Genomic DNA, 19,700 nt, shown 5'->3' with positions numbered 1-19,700 from the left:
CTCTTTACTCACTTCTTCCTACAATTAGGATCTGGATGACCAAACAACCCCTGTACCAGTACTGATAAGGTGAGAAGGAATCCCTCAAAGGAAAATTTCTAGAAGCCAGGAAAATAGGCTGGGGAAATATTGCAAAATGCTTCCCTGATTTCTACAGTCTCCTCTAGGTATCCCCCACTGCCTGTGCCAGAGGCAGGGTACCAGGCAAGCAAGACCTTTAGTCTGACCAGTGGCATAAGTAAACGACACACAAATTAAATGTGCCTTGAGAGCAGCAGGTTGGTCACCCCCCTTGAGAGTTAGTTAATACGCTTATGTTTTCATCTTGGGACTCTCCAGGATGAAACTACCCATCTCTCGTTTCATATTTTGGAACTCGATGCCACAATAACTCAATAAAATTATCATTCAGACAGAAAAGAAAAAAAAATCATCTGAAATAAAGACAGAAACTGTTACATATGAACAGGGAAAATACACATCTAAAAGAGACGGGTGGAGCTATTAGCCAGTATTACCCGTCTATGCTCTGATGTGAACATGATCATCACTGCTGTGTTGTTACTAATTGCTTGCATGGTGATGATACCCAGGGCCCCTATGCCTTCAGTGCTGTGCAACGAGAGACAGCAGAGACAGCCTTGTCCTGCGTGTAGAAGAACCACCAAGTGGGGAAACAGAAGGAGATGGCAACAAAAGAAAAAATATTCTGCGCAAGACGTAGAGGAAATTAGCAGAGCGGACAAATAAAATCAACAGTGTAAGCGTAATGAGGAAAGAGGAGAGAGAAGACGTGAGTAGAACAGCAACACGTCAGTTGGACCTCTTCAGAAATGTTCACCACAATGCAGATCTAATTGGTGCCCAACTCATTATGTACTTTTCCACAAAATGAGCTCTGTCCCATCTTACTCTGATGGCAAAGACCTCAGCACTTGGCCAAGCACTTGGCCTGTATACCCAGTCCCCATAAACCACCAGGAACCAAAAAAGGGTAAAATACAGTGTCCTGCATGTCAGATGAGCTGGGGTTTGTGCAGACAGCTTTTCTAGGCATGGTTTTAAGTTATGTGCCAAATCACACTTGAAGGTGGAGTTTGTTATTTTCTGGAATTACGTATCTAGAAATAGAGAGACATGACTGCCAGCCTTATGTAAGTGTTTAGGACAGGCAATGAAGAACATATCTGATGGGAACAAGAGGGAGAAAGTAGCTTTTTAGCTGTAGGGTGATTCTTCCCAGATGATTTAAACAAGTGTACTCTCTAATTTAGTTACACTAGAGACAGTTGAGTGAAAAATCACGCTTACAGTACTGGATATTTAATTGCCAAGATCCCAGGACCAACTCATTTTTTGACTGAAACAAATCAGGTTTTGAAGGGCTGTAGCTCAATCCTCACTTAACATTTCAGTCAGAAAACAAATGTACTTGTTGTTTAAGTGGTAGGCTTTGTTCTGTGCTCCCACATGTCAAATTGCTCAGGATCTCTCTACTATTTGAACAAGAAACAAACGTCAGTGACTGCAAATTTGGACTTGGCTAACGACTTCTCTGGGAATTTTCCACTTAGGTGAAGGAACAGTCAAAGTTGAAGAGCAGAGGGAATGTATGTCAGTCCAGTGGTCAAATGATTGGAGGAACCAGGGGAACTTCAGCAAACTGCAATTATTTTTCTCTTGAGAAAAATTAGTTATCCTCTGACCTTGCCAGCCAAGTCTTTTAGCAGGCAAGTGGCAATTGCTAGGAAAACTGTACTACTCCCAGTTTCAGAGACAACAGCAATTCCTACTTTCTGCCCATAGACTTTCACCCCTCTGAGGTATCACTGACTCTCACCACCGTGGAGAAAGGCAATGCCATGAAGCAGGGAAGAGCTAGAAGATCCATGTATTCTTGCCCCAACATCTCAGAAACGGAAAGGAGTCCGGCACTGCTGGCTGGAATGAAAATGTTTTCCCATGTGTTCTGTTCAGTGCTGTCCATACAGAAAGTTGGAGTTCAGAGATGGGCTTTCCTATAAGAATAACGTTACTGACTTTACACCAATATTCAGGAGCTGCTTCCTGGACTCAATTCTGGCTAGAAAGAGAACCTGTCCCATTTTGCTAATTAAAAAGTACAAGGTGGCAGTTGAGTCAATGTAAAGACACTTGGGAATTTCTCTGCAAGAGAGGTGCCTGAGCACAACTGACACCTGACAGCGTGAGTAAGGTGTCCAAGAACTGGGAAGGATTTTAGACTGAATCCCTGACTTAACACTCCTAAATCCAGGAAAGATGGAAGATTTCAGACACATCCCCCTCTTTAGCATTTGCTATCAACCAGTTTGAGCACCCACTTGCTCCATATGCTGACTGCTGAAGATTCCCTCCTTAGCTACTCGGCTGACTTTGTTCCCTGTATGGTAATCTCAGAGCCTGTAACATCTTCTTACAGAGCTGGACATTTAAATCGTTTTGTGAAGCTGGACCTGAATTCTCAGAAACTCATCTGGGAAGATCAGCGGTTATTTGTCAACCACATGAATCACCTGCTGTGCCAGGAGCCAAGATGGTGTGTCACCCTCTAATGAGCAAAATTCAAAGGCATAAAGTTAACATGATTAATTCTGATTTGGGTATTTCATGATTCAGTGACATCAAAGCAGGTTCTAATGACTGATCAAGTTTTTCCTTTTCTTAAGAACAAAAAATATCTGTACATTCCTCCATGTTCACCCAGTTATCATAATTCTCTTTTGATGGATTTCCTTTTTTTTTTTTAAATTTTCACTACATATGGATATGTGAGCCTCCTTACTACAGCGCTTCTCTGTTTCTGCTCTTCATTTTCCTTTTTCTTTATTCTTTCCCTTCAGGCCATAATAAGACAATAGAAGAGAAAAGTTTGTCAGTTTGAATATACGACTGGGCAAAATCTGTGATTGTACAATTAAATGAATGATATTCAGTATTAGCAGAGGCAAACCTATTTACATCAATGACCAATTTAGTCCAGATAGATAGAGCAGATGATTAAAAAATTGTTTTCTCTTGAAGGAGGTATTGAAGGCATCTGAAGAGAAAATCACTCATGAGTGTCCTTGGAGAGTTTGCTTCAAATTTCATGTTGTTCCCTCCTCTGAGAGTGGAAGACCCTATTGCACTTCCTGAAAACATACATAATGCAGTGATAAATGTGTTAGTAAAGCACGATTTTTCATCACAAGTACAACAAAGCTATGTGGGTGGCATTTGTCTCCCCTAATTGTAGGTATCTACCATGAAAATGGCTCCAACTGAGCTGATGTCCTTTGTCTGCCTCTTAGTGAATGCATGGTGTGTGCATTTTCAGAATGTGATCACAACCCTCGATTTTAGACCTCTACACTCCATTAGCTCCATCTACACAACTATTTAGGCTGCTCAGGCTGCTTAGCTCCAGAGTCAGCACTTACCTTTCTCTGGAAATTCCAATTCTATGGCCATGAGAGCTGTACAGCTGCCAACCATGTCAGTGAAAGGACTGTTATTACCCTTTTTTTGACACTTCTGGGACATGAAATAATAAAGATGACTGTCTTCCAACCGGGACGCAAAAAGGAATTTCCCAGACAACAGCTAAACCAGTCTGCATCAGGAACCAGATTTTGCTTTCACCCTGATTCTCTTGTACCACTAAGTTGACAGCAGTGTCTTTCCAAAGGAGGTCGCATTATGGACCCTGAAGTCTTCACCTCTGCCTACTCTTCTGACACACAGCATGTAGTGCTAGAGAAAGTGTACAGAAAAGTTGGCTGTCATCAGGATCATCTTTTGTCTGAAGACATCTTCCAAAATAGGCATTTCTTCTCCCCAAGCTTATGCTGGAGAGAGGAACCACAAGCTCTGCTGCTTAGCAGCAGGCAACTTGCGGCAGCAGTAATATACCAAGCAATGTTCCTCTTATAGTATCAATAGATGTTAACCAAACAAATCTCAACGTGCTTTAGGAGCAAGCCATTTTTGTGAGAAAGGGGGTATGAATCCCTTACCATATAATAGGAGAAAATCTTACATCTTTTTCCAAACAAAACTTCTCATATATATGTTATTTAAACACAGTTGTTTTTGAAATGGTTGATTTCTCGGGCAATCCTAGAAAATGCCACTACATTGAGGGTTAAAATCCAATTATTTTTTTTTTTCTAAGTGAACATATTTAGCAACAATTGTCCTTTTGAGTGTCCTGTGCCCAGTGCATCACTGGGAGGTTGACCAATTTTTTTTTTCTTCTTTTTTTTTTTTTTTGCCCTGCACATTGTGTTACATAAAATAACAAGTGTGCCAGGAATGCTGGGCATGACACATCAGTGTCTGTGCTAATGAAAGCCTTGGTAGTTCATTACAAACACAGGAGGTGAATAAACCATTGTTATTGCTATAGGAAAGTTTTCAGTATGGATCACACTTCGCTTGGTTTTTTAATGTGTAGGAGAAATCAGATCCAATTTTCTACGGCCATAACCTGCAAAATTCCACTGGAGCAATGCTGATTATTTGGTTGTTTTGAGGGAGCTTTTTTTATGTAATTTTCATGAGTTTTGTTACCCAGATTTCAACATTGCCGTATGCGCTATGGTTTGTTTCACCACGGCTCAACTGCTCAGGCTCACAGCTTGTCCTTGGCACAGTCCGAGGTGCTGATTCAACATCAGAGACTTCTTTATAATAGTGAATTTCTTTTAACTGCCAAGTGTTATAGGGCACTGGATGTTGACTTGATATGAAAATAAAAGGGAGACCTTGAGGTGAACCTTGTGACCTATTTCCCAAGCAGGAAAAAGCCTTGAGGTGAACTTTGTCAGGTTTATCACACAGCCACAGTCTGTGAATCATCAGCTGGACTTGTCAAATCTAAGAGGTCACATTGCAGTAGCAGAGTAACTCACCATCTTAATACAGGCTGCAGGAAAAAAAAGCAATAAAACAAAGTAACCATAGGCAGAGCACTTGTATGCCTTACAGAACGCTGTGCCAAAACTTTGTAGTAAATGGATCATCTTGGGACGTTACTTAGTCTTTCCTGCATCTCCAGTTACACTTACAATCCTCCTGGAGCAGTTTATCTAGGCTGTCTTAAAGACCTTCCTCAAGGATAGTGATTCTTGTACCCCTTTAGAAGATCGATTCCAGTGCTTACCATTAGAAAGGTTTCCTAACATCCAAACTTCCCAAATCTCCCTTGTTGCAATTAAAGCCCAACAACATGCATCTTGGAAAACAGTTTATTCCCTTCCTCTCAAAAACGTGTCAGATTTTTAAAGATTATTAGTCTTATTTTTTTCTAGACTAATCAACTCATTTTCTTACTAACTTTCCTCTTTTGGTCTTCTTGACTTCTGTAAATGTAGTTCTTTATCTGGTGTTTGTATGATTATAACACTGAATTTTCTCTATAGGATAACCTCCTTTGCAACTCAGACCAGTTTTACAATTCACAAGGTTCATCTTAAATTCTAATCCTGCACCTCCAGAGTACTGCTGCCCCTTCTAACTCAATCATGTTTGCAACTTTAACACCTGTTCACTACTCCCTCACTCAAGACACAAAACAATTGAAAATAACACACCAGAACAAGATCCTAGCAAAGCCAGTATCTCAATAACATCCTCAATTTTGACAATGAACCATTGCTAACTATCTCTCAGGTGTAGTTTTCCAAGTCATGCACTTATTGTAATTTCATAATCCTGGCTGCTATTGTCCTCTCTTGCTTACAGGAAGAGAAAACTCGAAGTTTGACTAAGGTCAAGAGATAGCATATCTATTGCAACTCACCTACACGTAACCCTTGAAACAAAAGAAAATCCTTAGCAATAGAATAGGCATTCATCTCATCTGACCTCAGAGAGCTACCATTATGTTAGTTGCACTTGTTTCCCTTACAGTCAGTGGAAAGAAACAGGCACTTTTGACACTTGACTCATTGAATCTGTTTATACATCCACTTTGGATGCGTGACACCAGAGACACCATTGATGGTGTTGACCAGAGGTTTACTTCAAAGTAAACTTTGATATGTAAAACTACTATGCTTGTTTGAGACACAAATTATTAGCAAGACCTACCATATTTCTCTACAAGCGTAGAACAGGTTGGCACTGGGGAAGCAGTAAGAAGATCTGTCAACATTGTCTACTCTGGTTGTAACAAAAACATAAGTTACAACTGGGAATGGATTATAGTCTTGTGGACATGAACTATTAGAGACTGAATCAGTTTCCTGGTGGTCATATTTCAACAGGAAACACTATATTTAGCCATATGATTAACCAGCACACACACCAGTAAATCTACTGAGCCTCAGGAACCTCATTCTGCAGTTACTTTACAGACTGAAGACCTATGTGGCCCAGGTATACAGGCACATGTAGGCAAAATATCTGCAAGGCCTTTAGCAAAGATTTGTCCTTTTTCACACTAAGTCTCACATTGATTGCATTCAGTAGCATTTGGGCTTGCACAGCCATGGCAGAAGAGGGCACGGACATTTGTCACGTATCTGGCATCCTGCAAATCCCTTTGTGACCTGCATATGAAAGTACTGAAGACTTTAAATGCTACTTTTCATCAGGAGGGTGGATTTAAAGGAAATGAAATGACCTCCACCCTGAAGAAGATCTACTTTCCCCTGCCATACATCAAGACAACATAAATGACTTTCAGAAAGTGTCTGTCTTCCTCCAATACCTATAGAGGGAGCTCAGATGATCAGCTTAAACTCAGTGCTTAACTTCTAGATGGCTTAAGCTAGGTGAAATTAATCTCACTCTCAGTGAAGATCTCAAGCCTCCAGTTGTCCATATTCTTAAGCGCAAGTATTTCTTTATACTCAAGCAAGTGGAGATGGGGTTGTCCCTAGCATAACCAAAACACAGCACTGCACACACTACTCCTTCTGTGTGTTCACTGACACGGTCTCCTAAAGCATCTTTGATGATAAAGCTCTCCTATCAACTGTCTTCTCTCTCTTTTTATTGAAGGTACCATCTGTCTTCCCATTTCTGAATGCTCAGGAATAATAACCATGGGCAGTTATGCACCTTTGAAGGCACAGTTTCGTCCCTGTGCCTCTATGGGTACTGCAACTTGCTGTACACATAGTTCAGGCTTTTTCTGAGCACTTTACTTTGTCTTCCTTCGGTTCACCAACATCTTGCAATGTGAGTCCATATGTGGCCATCTCACTGGTGGAGGACATCTCCCTTTCTCTTTCACCTTTTGTCCTTTTCTTCTTTCTTCCTCATTTTTATCAAACAGATCCTCCTTTTCTTGCCAGGTTTGAAAATCCTGTTCATTAGAAGCCAGCATCACACACTGCCCTTCATTGTGGCTTATTTTATCTCTAAATGAGAACATGAGGACACTAGAGAAGACATCAGTATTGGAGACAATTAATTAAAAGTGAAATAAATATTATGAGTAACCTTCAACTATCTCCCTACATGATAACATTCATTGCAAATATCTTACCATCAGTACAAATTGGGATCTCATCTGAATGTAAAAAAATAAAATTAAATAAAAACAGATTGGGAGAGATTAATTATTCCTTGCAATAGTAATTCTAAATAAGTTCACACTCACCATATGAATATTTATAGGGACACCATTTTCCTTCCTTGCAGAAAAAACATCAATGAACAGAACCATAGAGTCTATCTAGAAAGTTTGCCAAAACACAGATGAGCTAAGTTGCTGCAGAAGTAGTCTGAGATGCACAAATGAAAAAAACCCAAAAAGCCTATAAATTATGTTAGGTCCCAGCTTTCCTTCAGAGAAGCAAAGCTGAGATCTAGGAAGCATTAAAAGTTTTGGCCTTTCCCAAAGTCATCTCTCAGTTTTGTGTTTGCGTGATTCCGTCCTCATCTCACCAGTAACGAATGGTGCCTATCATATTCCCTCCTATTTTTCCATCTCTTCCTGATGTTAATAATAAGGAAATAAGACTCAAGTGTTAAGTGCATATGCAGATTTGTACTCTGCAAGGGCACGCTAGCACCTCACTGTTTGACGCTGAGTGCGTTCACACTGATTCATTGATGCTGAATCAGGACATAAAACAGTGATCCTGGCATAAAATGAGCTTTTCTAGAGCTTGCTGTAGTGGTTTAAGACATGCCTGTATCTAGTGCCATCCCTGCACTGGACAGTTTTCGTCCCACAGGTAAATTGGGGTCAGGGTCTGTGTTCAGAGGAGACTCAAATGTGCTCCAAAGCAGTGACTTAAAATAAACCCTTTGGCTTGGACAGAAATAGATTACGAATGTGCACATCATGTGGTGGTGTGTCTCAGATAGCTGGGTAGAAACTTTCCTTTAAAGGATGGTAAAAGAAAGCCGGAGAGAAACCCGCTATGGCTAATGTGGCATAAAGAGAGCTGGGCCACACCCTTAATTTGTGCATTCATTCCCTTCATTCAATGAAGACTGGGATAATTATACCCCCCACCAGGGTTTGCAGAGCTCTCAGTAATTCCAGACTAAGTATTTATATTCTGCTGTGAAAGTGTGTGTGTGTTTTTATATCACACAGTTTTCCAAGCTTTTTCTTCCAGTGGGACTATCAGAATACCTGTGAGTGGTTCAAACACTATCTTTGTATCTGCTCATCATTGTTTAGCCAATTACAGCATATAGCCACTTAAGTATTGCATTGATCTCTTACGTTCCCAGAAAGTGAATTAAAAAGAAAGACAAAAACATTGCCATATGCCCCAAGATTGCATTAAAGGAAAGAAGAGATTCTGAGAAACAAGGCTTGTAAGGCAAAACCTAAGTAAAATCAAGTCAGCAGTAGGCATATAAATTTAAAATTTGAATTCTTCTTAATAGGAAGAGTACTTAAGCGAGCCGCTTTTGAATGAATTGCAGGAGTTTGTAGACTTTAGAGATTCATCCCTGCATTCCCACTTTGTCACGTGGATTACATGGCAGGAAGACTTGTGTGTCTTCAGGGAGGGTGAAAAAACGGGCGGAAGGATGACACTCAATGGCTAAGACTTTCTGAACAAGGAAGAAACAGGAAAAATCAGACTGCCGTCTTGTTCATTTCAAATAGCAGTCCTTTCCCTCACACAACAAGTCTCACTCCAACAAGATTTCTGCCATAATGTGGGATAGTATATCCACTAGCTCCAGGACAAGCAGAAAAGGGAGAAGACTCTGTCAACATTCATCTCCCATCAATGTAAGAGAAGAACAGTTGACTTGCATGAGAGTTGGATCCGATCATCATGGAACTGGATGGAGGTTGACTTTCTTCACATGTAGTGATCTGCATCTCCTTTTTGCCTTTGCTGGGCAGGAGGGGAGATGGGAATCTCCTACCGGGTCCCTTTGGTTGGCCTGAAAGAAAGGGGAGAAGCCCCCTAGTCTGGTATCATCCAGCAGAACTACTCAGGGTTTGACTCTCAGCTTCCAAGGGATTTCTGAGGCAAACATTTAGCCCCCTGCCCCCTAAACTGCTCCAACCTGTGGAAGAAGGAGCCATCTGGGATGGAATTATGTATAATGACCAGGAATATGTATAAACCAGGGATTTCAGAATTTGCACTGAGAAAGATGTGTGTCCTGGAAAGACGTGTCTCTGCTCAGCTGGTCATTTGCAACACAGGCGAGCAACAGAGGCTAAGTCTGCCCCAGAAATTAATTCACTTTTTCATAATGACTGGATCAATGGTGGGAGGAAAACAAGATCAAGACTGGATGATTTTCTGTGTTCTGAAAGATGACACAATGTCCTGGTTTTGGCTGGGATAGGGTTAAATTTCTTCCTAGTGCTGTGTTTTGGATTTAGTATGAGGAGAATGTTGATAACACACTGATGTTTTCAGTTGTTGCTAAGTGCCCTCCTAGTCCAAGGACAGCTCCCATGCCTACTGACTGAGCTAGGTACACGAGATGGGAGGGAACATAATCAGGACAGCCAGTCCAGCTGGCTAATGGGGTATTCCATACCATGTGACGTCATGCTCAGTATATGAAGGGTAGGCGTGATCCAGGAAGTACCGATCGCTACCTGGTTATCGGTCAGCGCGGGTGGTGAGCAATTGCATTGTGCATCACTCATTCTGTATATTTTATCATTATCATTATTATTTTCCCTTTTTTTCGTGTTTTATTAAACTGTCTTTATCTCAACCCACGAGTTTCTCTCACTCTTACCTTCCGATTCTCTCCCTGTCCCGCTGGGGGTGGGGGGGGTGAGTGAGCGGCTGCGTGGTATTTGGCTGCCTGCCAGGTTAAACCACGACACACAAATAATAGAATTTGGCAGGTTTGAGTAAGCATGTAGCTTGAACTAGTGGGTCAACGGCATGAATGTAAATGGTAGCTATGGGAGCTTCTTATATTGACTGTTCTGGAATTCAAAGCCTTCCAAGCTTCTTAAGGCACAGCTGGACTCCTTAAAAGTCAGGGACAGTTGCCACTGCCACGGAGCAGCTAAGATGTGATCCTGTCTTCTTTGGTTATCCACCGCCATAGATCCAGACAAGTGAAAAGCTAGGAAGGGAAAGCTAATAATCAAGCAAATGGTCATTGCAAAGTTTGACTCAACTGTGTATGTTTCATATTAGAATTATGCTAGGATTGAATATGGTGGAAGGAAAATGTCAGTTTATCTGAGAGAGGGAACCTCAAGGAAGATAAAAAAGGAACAGCTGGACTTTGTGGCTTGCATGTGCAGGCAGTTTTGGCCGGTAATGTTGTTGCACAAATTGTCTAAGATGCAAACATTAGCTGAAGCTCAGCTGGTCTTTCTAAATAGCTGCTCCCAAAATCAAGAGCGCGCTGGCCCTCTGGGAATACCCAGCATACCTTCCAGACTACAGTCCTTTTAGTGCCTTATAGATATAAGACCAACCATGGCTTGGGTCTCCATCATTCTGTAATCATGTAGAGGTCATCAAATTGTTATAATAATTTTGGCTTTTATGGACAATGAATTGCAATGGCTGAAAAGAGCAGTTCCCCCTTGCCCAGCTGACATACCATGACAGGGACTGGGACTGACACAGACTGTGATTCAAGTTATTTAAAATAATAGTTATACCAAATGTAGCCCTCATTCTTTCTTCCTCTCTCTGTGCAATGTGAGGAGCCTGAAATAGGACTGAGATGGGCAGTAAATATGCAAATTGAACAATTTCACACCAACTAAATGCACGTTCTTCAATAATATTTCAGATGCTAAGTTTTCCAAAGGATTGGCAGTTTGCATTATTTTGTTTACATTTCATGTCTTCTATTCCTAAAAAGCAAGGGATGTTGGGGATGTATTGTGGACACAGAAAGAAGTAAAATAGGTGGTTATCTCTAAAATATCTCCTGCTATCTGGACAGCCTGAACATCCAATAAGATGTAAGATTTGGATAGAAATTTCTGGTGCTTCACCCTATCCCAAAACACAGTGGAAGTCAAATACTTCAAGGTGTTAGCATGCTAGTGTTTATTTTCATGTTCTGTTTTCATCTATCGGAGAGCCACATATGAAGCCTGCTACAAGATTTCTCCGGCTTTCTCAAAGTGATGGGGATGATAATTCCGAGTAGAGCCATTGGGACAGCTTAAGGTTGTGAAGCAGAAGTTGTTTTCCTCAGGTGGCATTGTGCCTTAGCCTTCCTTGCAGCAAGCTAAAAAATTAATCTTCTTAGGCTTCATAGTGAAAGATTTGTTTTCCTGCCCTGAATTGTATGGTCAGTTCTCCTTTGAACACTCTCCATAGTTACGTGTCTTTTCTGAAATGTGTACTCCCGAGCTGGATACATCATTTAACAACTGTTTTAAATGGTGTAGTTTATAGAGGCAAGGTCACTTCCCGTCTTCTACTGAAAGTTTTCCATGTACATCCAAAAGTTGCACTGGTCTTTTTTTTTTCATAATAGTTCATGTTGAGACAGTTATTGATGCTTCGTTTGCCACTTGCCAGATAAATTTCTCCCCTCCCACACATAGAACCTGCAGTCTTGTCTCCCAGACATTTTACCCTCAGTTTGACTTTATTAAAACAAATTTGATTGGACTGTAACTATTTAGTCATTCCTGCCCTATTGATTACTTACTAATCTACCTTTGTTGTGATACCAGACAACTGAACTCAAGATATTATATTCTCATGGGTGGTTCCTACGCATTAGATAGCATTGGACCAAGATTATCTTTAGCTTTTTCTCTCTTAGGTGCTTTCCTGAAGTCCTGAGAACTTGAAAGATCTCTGGAAAACTGGATGATGTAAAGTCATTGGTTGACATGATAAGTCATTTCCAAAAGGGTATTTTCTGCTGACCACATGATCTTGTTTATTCTTGATGGAGTCCTTCATTTTCTTATCAGGGGAACAGATAACTGTACTGATGTTGGCTCATTGTACAACATTCTGCATAGTCTTTCCATTTTTTAATATATAATCTTTATTATTTTAAAATGAGGATAATCTGTCTTTCCTAACCAGTTCTGGAGACCTTTTTAGTTCTGTCTGATATCTACTGAGTTTAAGCTAAGCAATTTCTGAGTTCTCTCCTTTGTATCCATGTCTGTAACTTTTCCTGTGGCAGGTTCTTGCAGACTGTTCTCTTCAAATGTTTTATTTATTGCTGCAAGTTTTGAAGATACACTTTGGGTTTTCCAACTCTTGATTTCCTGATGTTTGTATGTTCCATCTCTTCCCTTATCTCTTGACTCTCTTGCACTTATGTGCAATCTGCAGCAGTATTGCTGCACATCACAAAACTCCACATCATCCCTTCATACTCTTTGCAAGGTGGCCAGAAGTTCATGGACACCTGGACTCTTTGGTTCCTTCAGGATTATTAACATGAAGAGAAACACTTTGACTCACACAGAAGTTTCCAAAATTTTCTTTATGAATCTTTATGCCAAAAGCTATAGTTACAAATCAGACTTGCAGAACAAACAACTGGTGAAATTACTTCTCTGGCTCACTGAACTGTGTCCACATGGTCTGGAGAGTGGGTGAGGAATGGCTGGGGTTCAAGGCTCATACTCGTGTCCTTCCATGTACTCAGCAATGCTCCAAAACTCTCCAGCAATTCCAGTGCTATGGGTTTCATGGGTAAGGACAGGAATCAGGGCACTTGAGAGGTGGGGGCTCAGGGTCTCACAATGTAGTTGAGGATCAGCTGAAACTGTTGATCTTCTAAACGTTCATTTACATTGACTTTTCCAGGGTAAATGCTCAGAGTGGCTCACTCTAACCATAAAAGCTATGAAAGAAGGGGAGAATAACACATAATGCAGAGTTCTAAATGATAAAGGTCTTTTATACGTATAGGAGCTTTTGCTTGCACAGTGGTGGGTACCAAATTGCCCAGAGAGCACATACGCTGCCAGTTACTTAAAGTCTTGATATCTTTGGCAGGATCACATAAATAACGTTTCTCCTAGAATAACATGTTCTTGAACTGTTTCTCCAGTGTATTTTCTGCACATATGTTTCCCATCAGTAGCAGACGGGGAAGTCTTACCCAAGAGCACTTGTATATCCAGTTTACAGCGGTGTAAAGGAGAAAACTGAAAGTGTTCTAACACTGTCTTTGATTCTGATTTGAAAACTTTCTGATCTGCCTCATGCTTCTTTACAGTTGGGTATGTGTTAAAGGACATGAAGCCTGTGCAAGACTTTTGTTGCTTTAGAACCACTTCCCACACTTGTGATCTCCGAGAATTAGATAATTCTGTAGGTTAGGAGTGAAGCAAAATATTAAACACAATTATCATTGCAATATTATTATAAAATAAAACAAATAACCCCTCTACATCAGTCACTGTGAGGTAAACACAATTTAAATGGATGTGGGGGTAGAAAAATTCTGGTGGATTAGCAAGCTTATATGAGGAACACACTGCATGGAAACTTCATATTGCCCAATGAATTTAGACAGCACAGTCAGTAGACTCTGGGGAGTCAGCCAGCAGACCAGTATGTGGTGCAATTCTTCTGCCTAAACATAAGTATCTGACACCATTTTATGCATTGCAGTCTCTTGCCTCCGGAAGCTATGCCAGGAATATGGGGTCCTCTTGTGCTGTCTCTCTGTCATATCTGCCAGCCTTATGTGGGTATCTCAGCTACTCAATGGTGAAGAGTTTCCTAGCCTAAATGGCTAACTAATGATGTGTGGGAATTTAAAATCAATGCCCAGGTGTATGAAAGTTGTGTGGGTCCCCTTTGTTGACAGTAGATAAAGATCAACACGGTCAGATGGTAATGTACCCTGTCCCAGTATAGTGTCCAAAAGAGGTGACACAAACCATTCCCTGGAAGTACCAGCCTCTCCCTAGATAGGAACCTGCTCCTTCATTTTCAGATGGCTAAAAGTGAGATGGATCCCAAACTTTATATCACGCTCAGTGAACATTTGTCCAATACACTGTTTCTCTTACCAGGAGAGGATGAAATGTAACTCAGCCATAAGGAATCACTTCAGCCTCACCTAATTCCCTTTGGAAGCCTCTCTGACACACACGCAGGCTTGTGCTAGCACTTTCCACCTTGACAAACATACAGGACTGACACAATCTCATTCCAGGGTTGGAAACATAATTAATGGTGTGTCAGAATGACTCACATCACCACTTACCTCATGTTTCCCCTTCTACATCTTAACTCTGCAGTCTTATTTTCCAGCTGCCAGCCCTGTGCAGGTGGCATACAGACCTGTCCACTCTGAATTCTCACCCTGCTCAGTGTGGCTTCTTCTCTTCACCTCCCTTTGAAGAACTAGAGATAAGCTGCAAAGTTTCATAGTTTTCAAAGTTTCCATGTTATTGGGAAAGATTGTCATGTCATTAGCCATCCCACCTTACTCCAGTTAATATATTATTGGAAATTACTTTTTCTCTCCACCCACAGAAGGGCAGATCTCATTTGGGCTCTTACCATCTTGTATCTTTTGTCTCTGATCTTAACCTACCCAACCTTACCTTGCTACTACACATCCTGAATTTTCCTCCACCTTTCCGTAACTGGGAGTTATTGATATGTCATCTTTCTCCTCTGTTCTCTCGCCTCAGTCCTTTTCTATCATATGAAACAAACTGCTTGTTTTCAATCTCAGAGCCTTTCATGGAGGATATTTATCTTCTTTTCATTCAGTATTAACAAGCTGACACAAACCTCTAAGCACACAGTGAGGACAAACCTCTTTATCTATTTGTTTCATTTGCAAGTGATCTCATCTTAGACTTTTTCCAGGTTATGTTTTACACACCAAAAAATTATTTGTATGTATGGTCAAAACATTTTTCTACTCTTTACTCACCTCTTCACAGAATCTCAGAATGGTTGAGGTTGGAAGGCACCGTTGGAGGTCATCTGGTCCAACCCCCTGCTCAAGCAGGGCCACCTAGAGCTGGTTGCTCAGGACCGTGTCCAGATGGCTTTTGAATACCTCCAAGGACGGAGACTCCACAACCTCTCTCTTTGAAACCAGTTTTCACTGTGAAGCCTGCAAAGCGCATGAGAACAGACAACTTGTGCTGAGTTGTGAGATGGCCATCCAGTGTAGCTCTGTAAGACAGAAGTCATCTTCTCATTTTCACAGCTATAACCTGCTCCATGAGGGATGATGGTTCACATCTCTGAGGGATGGTTCAAATCTCTGTGATAGTAACATCAACAACATGCGTCTCAGTATTTTATTTGGCTACACATTTCAAAGGGTCGGTAACTGCCCAGGTAATATGACCTCTCACAACCTCATTTCATGTGATACACCCCTCAGATAGCACACGAGCTAGGATTTTGGGGAAAGACCTAGCAGTGCAGTATTGTGATTGAAATATGTGTCCATGGATTTTCTTTTTTTCCTTTAGGATTACATTGTTCTGTTATTGGTAGCCCTATAATAACTCTTCCAAGACCAGTTAAGAAATGATGAGATGTTCACATTTTAAACTGAACACCCCAAAAAGTCTTCCAAAAGAAAAAAATCTATATGTTGAAAAACATATTACCTATTTCAAAATCTATGCGCTTGTTAGGAACACCATGATTTTTACCTTTTTTTTATTATTATTATTAATGGTGGTTTCTAGTGGCATTCAGCTCAAAAAATCAGAAATCTCAGTGTTCATGTCTACATGTAAACTAGGTGCCTATGATCCCCTTATATTTAGTTGAGTTCTGGGATTTAATTCAGTTACCTTAATATAGGCATCAAGGTGGCATATTTTTGTGTCAAGGGCACTTGAGATTCCTGCTCCCATCTGATAATGAGTTGCTAGTCCATAAATTTGTAGATCCTCTGTAATGGCCACCATTTCTGTGTAGATTCATCGCAAATGGCACTATCTTTAGGCAACTGAATCAATTAATAAAATCAAAGGAGCCTAGGGACTTTTGAAGCTTATGTTGTAGAAAATGCGTACATTTGACCAGTTAAATTATTCTCCAGACTCCACTGATTATACTGATTGGACAACCACAGATTGCAATGGGAGATGGGACACAGTTCCATGTAGACATCTAGATGTAAACATCTAAATAGAAATGTCTTAATCTCTGAGGTGAAACCTAGCACATATTCCTAGAGAACCTGCTTCATGTATGCTGTCTGCATCCCATTGTATTTCTTGAGAAGGCACAGTTTCAAGTAACAGCTGAAAAAACACATGTAGAAGAAAAATACCAAATATATTTTTCACATATTCTTTTGGAGGGCTTTTTTTTTTTTTTTTTTTGGAAGCAGAAGGTTTGGATACCTTCCAAGGAAAGCGTAATCAGTATATATTACGTTTTGTTCAACAGCCAAATGTTACGGACGATTCCAATTATACACGAAACTGAAAGAGTCATATTGAAAGGGTCGGTTTATTTCTCGTTCCGAGAAACTTCTCAAAAATAATACCTGGATGCAAACATTGAGAAAGCAAACACATTCACTTCAGACCATTATGAGTCTCTTTTAATCGTAATGTTTATATATGATTGTACGCCTGCTTACTACAGTATTTTTATACTCCTCTATCCAACCTGAATTTAGATCTTTTAATTGTGATGAGTTATTTACTACCATTGGGAAACTGTTCCAGGACCTGACAGATCTCACTATTATAAAGCTGTTTATTGCATTACATTTACAGTACTTTTTTCTTCCATTTTGTTCTATCCTCCTGATTATATTCCACTGCATTAATAGCAGAGTCCTTTTTTCCCTGTTGCACTTATCCGTCTCATTACTTTAAGATTGTTCTTAGGCTCCTCAACCATTGTTGGATTAGGTTATTTATAAAACTTTTTTTTCATAAATCTTAGCCCTTTCATAGCCTTTGCTGTTTCTCTGAATTCATTCCAGTCTGTCTCCAACTAGATGTTTTACATTTAGAATAATGTAGTTCACAACAGTTTTTCCAGCCACAATATGGCATATGTAAGTATTAAGTATTGAAAAAAATTCTTTCTGTGGATTGTCTGTCTGTATTTTAGGATTATGATGTTGCTATTTCCTGCACACTTAGCATCTTTCATTATTTGACAAACATGATAAGTCTAAGTGCCTAAATTCTGCATTGCATCAGTTTCAAATCAAGTGTTCCCTTCCGTAAGGAGCTGTATCTATTCTGAAGAGAAATAAGAGGTTCTGCATAACGTTTTCCATCATGGATTTACAGTGCCGTTTGGCAAAGTAATATGCCAGTTATTCATAAGAACAAAAACACAGTGAACTCAAAATATCCAGTCTATTTTTTTTTCTTACCACAGGTTAAAATTAGAATAAAATAATCGGCTAGATATAAACTTGGTGAACTTACAGTTTCCAGCTGCATTTTTCCTTTACCACCTGAAAATGTGAAGCTAACTGCCCTGAGTCCAATTTTGAATCTGTTTACCCAAAGGTAAATAAGCAATAACTCTCCTGAAACAGAGAACATACCGAATGTAAGAATAGTAAGTTGGGACCCCTAGGTGATATTATTTGCCAGCACAGATTTTCCCAGTACAATAAATGGAAATGATCCAAGAGAAGAAAACAATGAAGCTATCTATGGTGGTGTACTGTGAAAGAATAACAGAGAAAAAGCATTGTTGTTGCAGAAAGCAGCTGGAGTTGTAAGACTACCCTTCTTGCAATGTATTTGTGATGCTGTAATCAATTCTCTAAAAACCAGAGCATTAATGAATGGGCTATTATAGAGCAACTTACTCCAAGGCCTGGTTCTTTTCCAAGTGATTGTCAGCTTCACCCTGCCTGCGGTGTGAATATGTTGGCCCCGGGCCTTTGATTCAAGCCTAAAAGTACTTTCCAAAGACGCTCCTTCCCAGTGCAGTTCTCCCATACGTTACAAATTGCAGATTCATGGTTAGTTATCCTGCCACTGGCCGCAGCAGGCCATGGTCTACAGCAAAGCCTATATTCAGGGAGATTAAATAATATAAGCTTTCTTTAGGGCAACACCACACCATGCAAGTAATATACTAAGACTTTCCTTGCTATGTGGCAAGCCCACTCTCTGCTTTATGTCTCCTAGCATAGCAGAACTCCTCTTGTGTAGGGCCACCAGAAAATGGGCTTAGGAAGACAACATTTGATTGTCAGGGGCCACACTATTTTTTTTAAATTATTACTGTAACAACTGATACAGGTTGAAAAACACTCTTTGATTTTGCTGCCCTTCTTACGAAGTACCCATAAAAAGTTAAGTTACAGCAAAATAGTCTCAATAGCAATTTCTATGATGACAATGCGGGGAAATAGAATATGAGAAAAGAGGCAAAAAAGAGTCCTAGAAAATGAGAAACAGAAATTAATCAGTGATACATGGCCTTGTTGAGGACACAGAGTGAAAACAGATTTCTTGCATTGTTTTGAAGGTTTCAAAGAAGGAAAAAATAGCATATTTCAGGCTGGGGTTTAACTGGTGTTTGGAAGACTTCCAGTGGTCACAGACTGATTGAGCCTTGTGCTTTAAAAAAAATACAAATGGCTTGACAAACCACTGGGAATTTGTGTGGCCAAGGAAAAGAAGGGGGGGGCGCAGGCAGAGGCACATTCCTAACTCTCATCTGGATGGGATGTTAGAGTGCACCAGTCCTTGTCTTCTGTCAAGGATTTCTTGTAAAAGCAAGTCTGGGGATGTAAAGGACATAGGGGCCACCGAGCTCTCAGAGCATTTCTTGGGTGATCCAATAGCCAGGGCCTCAGTGTTCGCTGCTCTGCACACCCATATTTTCTGTAAAAGCATTCAGAAATTCTGTTTACATTTTGAGCATGCTAAGTAACTAATGCACGAGACAGACGTGTTTAAATTAATAAGAATTCAAATGCTGTTCTCTAGGATCTATAAATACATTTATTCAGTATAGATAATTAAAGCCTGAAAATTGTTCTTAAAAAGAAAATCATTTAAAGTAATTAAAAAAAAAAAAGGACATGAAGGTAGGTGATGCAGATATGGGTCTTGGTTGAGTTATCAGTGCCAAGGCACTGACGCATGTTAATAATCATACAGATCATCTTTTAATACACCAGTTGTCAACATGAAAAGAAAAACATGATAGATAGTCTATTATTATTTTCTATTATTTTCATTCAGTGCTGCTGGGAAACGTGTTATTGGGGCTGTACTACACACATCAGTAGTAGTGAGCGTTCAACTGAGCATGACCCCACGTGATGACAGAAAGTATACTTCTAACTTTCTGCTCCATACT

The sequence above is a fragment of the Calonectris borealis genome, chromosome 2 (assembly GCF_964195595.1).
Source record: "Calonectris borealis chromosome 2, bCalBor7.hap1.2, whole genome shotgun sequence".
Taxonomy (NCBI): Eukaryota; Metazoa; Chordata; class Aves; order Procellariiformes; family Procellariidae; genus Calonectris; species Calonectris borealis.
The sequence above is the reverse complement of the archived record's forward strand: the minus strand, read 5'-3'. Positions refer to the sequence as shown.